The 6,000-nt window shown below is 37.5% G+C and overlaps 1 protein-coding gene and 1 pseudogene across 1 annotated transcript in view; one reads left to right on the forward strand and one right to left on the reverse strand.

Annotated features, from left to right (window-relative positions):
• Positions 1-6,000, reverse strand: part of LOC118999835 (sialic acid-binding Ig-like lectin 5) — a 132,506-nt gene that overhangs the window by 102,410 nt on the left and 24,096 nt on the right. The window lies entirely within an intron of this gene.
• Positions 895-1,389, forward strand: LOC118999852 (deoxyuridine 5'-triphosphate nucleotidohydrolase, mitochondrial-like; annotated as a pseudogene).

The following is a 6,000-nucleotide window of genomic DNA, read 5'->3' on the forward strand; positions in this document are numbered from 1 at the left end:
CCCAGACATAGTACCCTCTAGCTCTATTATGGAAAGGGCTCTGCAAGGGAAGAAGGGCGTCAGGTGACTTCTGTGTGAGAGAAGACTGCCCCTCCAGTCTTAGCCCTGAAGCCAGACACATGAGTTTCTCCCTGAATGTCCCTGGCACCTTTCAATCTACTGTCCCAAGGCTGAAGGTCAGAGCTTGTGAGTCTGTGTCTGTGTCAGACTCTTTGAGAGAAAGACATGGACTCTAGCATCTCTCAGTCTCAGTCAGTCATTACCACTGCTGGTTTTCCAGGATGATTTCTTTTATAGGATAAATTCTCCAAACTTTGTTGATTGACAGTTTAGTATTTACTTACATATTACAAAAACAAATGATAGTTTTAATATCAGTACTTAATCATTGCTGGACTTGATTCAAATATGAATCAGCCATACATCAATTGCCATTAAATTTAAGTGCACATTTCTTTGTGTTTTTCCTTACTCTGTTCATTGTTTCTTTCTATGCTTTTTACTGGTAAATGGGTGTTTGGTACTTTGAGTTGCAGAAATAGTCTTCATTTTATCTTTCCGTGGCTGAATTGATATTCTCTGTGTGTCGGATATAAACTTTTCTATATTGGCCCCGCCTGGTGTGGGTCACTGGCTTGAGTGCCAACTTGCCAACCATTGGTTCCTGGTTTGATTCTCAGTTGGGGCACGTGCCTGGGTTGTGAGCCATGTTCCCACCAGGGGGCACGTGTGAGGCAACCACACATTGCTATTTCTCACCCTCCTCTCTCTTCTGTCTAAAAATAAATAAAATCTTAAAAGGCAGCTTTTCTGAACTGAACGTCATCTTTGAAAGGATCTTATTCATGTCTTCCTGTTTCTTTGCTGCAAGCTGTGCCTGCGTTTTCCTCTTCTATGCTGTGCTCTGAGGAGATGCACACCGTCTTCCCCAGTAAATGGTCCCCATGTGCAGAGGAGGGTGGTGCATGGCTTTCCTTAGTCATGCTCCAGGGTCTCCCCAATACCGCTAACAAGGGGTGTGCAGAGTTGGCTGGGGCTTACCTGTACAATGCCAGTGATTACACACTGCCACCTATGTAGAAAGCCCTGGTGAAAGCTAACATTCAGACCCCTGTGCCTTCTGGGTGCTATGGAAGAGTAGCTCCACATTCTGGCTTGGCTGCAAAACACCTCATAGATGTAGAAGGTGGTGCCATAGATCAAGATCATGGAGAAAATATTGGTGTTGTACTGTTCAATTTTGGCAAACAAAAGTTTGAAGTTAAAAAACTTGATCGCATTGCACACTTCATTTGTGAATGGATTTATTATTCAGAAATAGAGGGAGAGGAAGGTTTGGATAACACGGAACAGGGTTCTGGAGGCTTTGGTTTCACTGGAGAGAATTGACATGTATTCAGAGAACAGAAAATGAGAAAATGTAGTTTTGTCTTGAAAATAAAACAAAAATTTCTTTCAGTGATTTGGTGCTTAATCAAGCTTTAGCTTCCAAAAATTCTTAGTTCTGTTATGACCAAAGAAGAGGTACATTTTTGTTTTTATCTGCATTTGATAGTTGTATTACTTTGCATGGTAAACTAACACAGATTATTGTTTCAGTCAAATGTATGTCACTTATTGATTCCCCCCAAAAGTCTATTATTTAATTTACTAAGTGCTTCCTCTTGAGCAGATAAATTTTCATTTTGCTTATGAGTGATAAGCACAGCTGGCAGAAAATTGTACTTGAACAACAATAAATAGATCAAGTAACTTGAAAAAAGTAAAAAAATAAATGCCTTTTATTAAAAAGCCTTGAATTTTCCACAGATACTAACAGAAAGTTAATCAAAAAATAACAAGTTAGAGTTAAAAAGAAAAGATTTATAGCTCTTTTAGATATATTTTATTTTAACCTTTGATAAGAAACTATGTAAATAAGAATCTACCTTCTTAACTCTCTGTAATGGTACAGTTAAGTCAAATTAAATATACTTGTTTAATTGTGCATTTGAATTCTGGAAACTTGTCTCTGGCAGAAATGTTCCAATATCCATTAAACAACCACTTCCTCATTTTTTGTGAAACCATGGCCCAGAGAACTATCTTTTCTTTTCCCTGAGTTGGACTCCATTAGAACTCACCCTAGTGGAAGCCTGTACCTTGTGTCTTTGTGACTCATGTGCTTCCCCTAGAAGGTGTTCTAGTTTGACTTTGTGTTATCATGTGAGATCATATTTTCTATTGCCTGACAGAGCAGTAATTATATATCATACTTCTATAATATTTTAAAATGTTTTATTAATTTCTTTTTAGAGAGAGAGGTAGGGTGGAAGAAGGAGAGGGAAATTCCAATGTATATTTGCCTCTCACCTGCCCCCAACTGGGGACCTGGCCAACAATCCAGGCATGAGCCCTGACTTGGTATTGAACAAGCAAGTATTTTGTTCACAGGCCAGCACTCCATCCACTGAGCCACAGCTACTATACAAAGTTAATTTTTTAATGTATTCATTCATAGACCTGGGGTTCTTTTCTGTGTACCAGGCTTTTTGTGAATAATGCTACAATTGCCACAGGTATGCAAATGTGTCTTGAAAATCCTCAGTTAAATATTTTTGGGGCATATAACCCATGACCTTTGTGTATCTAGATGACACTGTAACCAATAGAGCACTTGCTCAGATGAAATTCTCTTAATTCTATGAGAAATGTACATTTCTTCCATGACTTGATATATTATTTCTTTAGTGTGAAATAACGTTTTATTGTTTGTATTTCAGTTTACTTATCTTTTCACCTCTTGACAGATATCTTCGTCATAAATTTTTGAAATTTATGAATGAAGCTTCTCAAAATGTTCCTTGTAGGCTTTTGTGTAAATAAAATTTTTAGCTGTTTGGTTTGATACTATGGTGTACACTTTGTGACTTATATAATAAGTGTATGTTTAGTTGTGTGAGAACTTCCAAACTCTTCCCAACTGACTGTAGCAGTTTGCATTTTCACCAACAAGAAAAGAGACTTCCGTTTGCTCCACATAAGCAGCAGCAGCATTTACCCTTCTCAGTGTCTGGATTCTGACCTTTCCAGTATAGGTTTCATGTTGCTTGAATGTGTACATTTAATTTTTGTTCTTTCAATGTCCATTTCCTAAAAGACATAAGATATGGTGGTTCTTTTAGACACCAATGTTTTTTAAAATTTGACTTATTTCAAAAGAGGAAGGATTCACAGGAGCAAGTATAAAGGACACACGGACAAAAACTAAGGTGGGTGGAAATGGGAGGGAGGTGGGGATGGACTGGGATGGGAGTAAAAGACAGAAAACTGTACTTGAACAATAATTAAATTTAAATAAATAAATAAAAATTAAACAAAATAAAATACATTTATTTCAATTGTTGTTCATGTACAGTTTTCTGTCTTTTACTCCCAACCCAGCCCCCGGTGCTCCCCGCCTCCCAGCCATTTCCACCCCCCTTAGTTCTTGTCCATAAGTCTTCCACACTTGTTCCTGTAAACCCTTTCCCTTTTCCCCTGAAATTCCCTCCCCTCTCACCTCTGGGCCCTGTCAGCCTGTTCTTTATTTTAGTGTTTTTGGTTATATTTTGCTTGCTTGTTTGTTTTGGTTTTTAGTTTCCTGGTAAAAGTGAAATTATACGGTATTTGTCTTTCACCACCTGGCTTATTTCACTCAGCATAATGCTTTCTAGTTTCAGCCATGCTGTTGCAAAGGGTAGGAGCTCCTTCTTTCTTTCTGCTGCCTAGAATTGCATTGGGTATGTGTACCATAGTTTTTGGATCTATTCATTTACTGATGGGCAAGTAGGTTGCTTCCAACTCTTGGCTATTGTTAATTTTCTTGCTAAGAACTTACGGGTGCATAGGTTCTTTTAGATTGGTGTTTTGGGCTTCCTGGGATATAATCCCAGCAGTGGAATTGCTGTATCAAAAGGCAGATCCATTTTTAGTTTTCTAAAAAAAGCCCATACTATTTTCCATAATGGTTGTACCAGACTGCAATCCCACTAACAGTGAACTAAGATCCTCTTTTCCCCACAACCTCTCCAACACTTGTTTGTTGCTTTGTTTATGATGGCCATTCTGACTGGTGTCAAGTGGTATCTCACTGTGGTTTTAATTTGCACCTCTCTGATAGCTAGCAATATCGAGCATGTTTTCATGTGTCTCTGGATCCTCTGTATGCCCTCTTTGGAAAAGTGTTTGTTCAAGTCCTTTGCCCACTTTTTAATTGGGCTGCTTGTCTTCTTAGAGTGAAGTCATGTAAGTTCTTTGTGTATTTTGGAGATTAAACCTTTGTCTGAGGTGTCATTGGCAAGTATGTTTTCCCATACATTTGGTTCCTTTGTTATTTTAATACTGTTTACTTTAGCCATGCAGAAGCTTTTAATTTTCATGAGATCCCATTTGTTTATTCTTTCCTTTACGTCTCTTGCTCTAGGGGACATGTCAGTAAAAATGTTGCTGCATAAAGTATCTGAGATCTTTCTGCAATGTTCTCCTTTAGGACTTTAATGGTGTCACGGCTTATATTTAGGGCTTTTATTCACCTTGAATTTATTTTGGTGTAAGATGTAAGTTGGCGCTCGAATATTAGTTTTTTGTATGTAGCTGTCCAGTTCTCCCAACACCATTTCTTGAGGAGGCTATTTTTTCTCCATTCTATGTTGCTGCCCCCCTTGTCAAGTATTAATTGACCATAGAGACCTGGGTTTATTTCTGGGCTCTCTGTTCTTTTCCATTGGTCTATTTGCCTGTTTTTATGCCAGTACCAGGCTGTTTTGATTACAGTGGCCTTGTAGTTCATTTTGGTATCAGGTATTGTGATCCCTCCTACTTTACTCTTCTTTCTCAAAATTGCAGATGCTATTCGGGGTAATTTATGGTTCCATATAAATTTTTGAGGAGTTTGTTCTATGTCTGTGAAATATGCCATTGGTACTTTAATAGGTATTGCATTGAATCTGTAAATTGCTTTGGGTAGTATGGACATTTCGATGATGTTAATTCTTTCAATCCATGAACACAGTCCATGTTTCCATTAGTTTGTGTCTTCCTTGATTCCTTTTTTCAGTGTTGTGTACTTTTCTGCATACAGGTCTTTTACTTCCTTGGTTAGGTTTTTTTCCTAGGTATTTTATTTTTTTCTTTGCTATATCCAATGGTACTTTTTAAATACTTCTGCTTATATCTGTTGCATTGTTGGTTTACAAGAAGGCCTTTGATTTCTGGATATTGACTTTGTTTCCTGCTTTTTGTCAAATTCATTTATTAGGTCAAGCAGTTTTTGAGTGGAGTCTATAGGATTTTCTATGTACACTATCATGTCATCTGCAGTGACAGTTTTGTTTCCTTCTTTTCAATGTGGATGCCTTTTATGTCCTTTTCTTGTTTGATCATTGTAGCTAAAACTTCCAATACTATATTGATTAGAATTGGTGAAAGTGGATAACTTTCCTTGTCTCCTTTCTGGTCTTAGCAGAAAACATTTTCGTTTTTGCCCATTGAGTATGATATTGGCTGTAGTTCTCTGATATAAGGCCTTTATTATGTCGAGGAATGCTCCCTCTGTTCCCACTTAGTTGAATGTTTTTATTATAAATGGGTGTTGTGTCATATCAAATGCTTTCCCTCCAATCTATTGATATGATCATGTGTTTTTTGTCTTTGCTTTTGTTTATGTGATGTATCACATTTACTGATTTGCTAATGTTGAACCATCCTTCCATCCCTGGGATGAAACCCACTTGGTCATGGTGCATGATCTTTTTAATATATTGTTGGATGAAGTTTGCCAACATTTGGTTGAGGACTTTAGCGCCAATGTTCATAAGTGATAGTATCCTGACGTTTTGTTTCTTTGTTGTGTCTTTATCTGGTTTTGGGATTAGGATGATGCTGGCTTCATAGAAAGAGTTTAAGAGTCTTCCATCATTTTGGGTTTTTTGGGAATACTCTGTGAAGGTTATTCCTTATATTTTTTTGTAGAATCCTCTT

Source organism: Sturnira hondurensis, unplaced genomic scaffold (assembly GCF_014824575.4).
Source record: "Sturnira hondurensis isolate 20B ecotype Veracruz unplaced genomic scaffold, ASM1482457v3 Scaffold0015508, whole genome shotgun sequence".
Lineage (NCBI taxonomy): Eukaryota > Metazoa > Chordata > Mammalia > Chiroptera > Phyllostomidae > Sturnira > Sturnira hondurensis.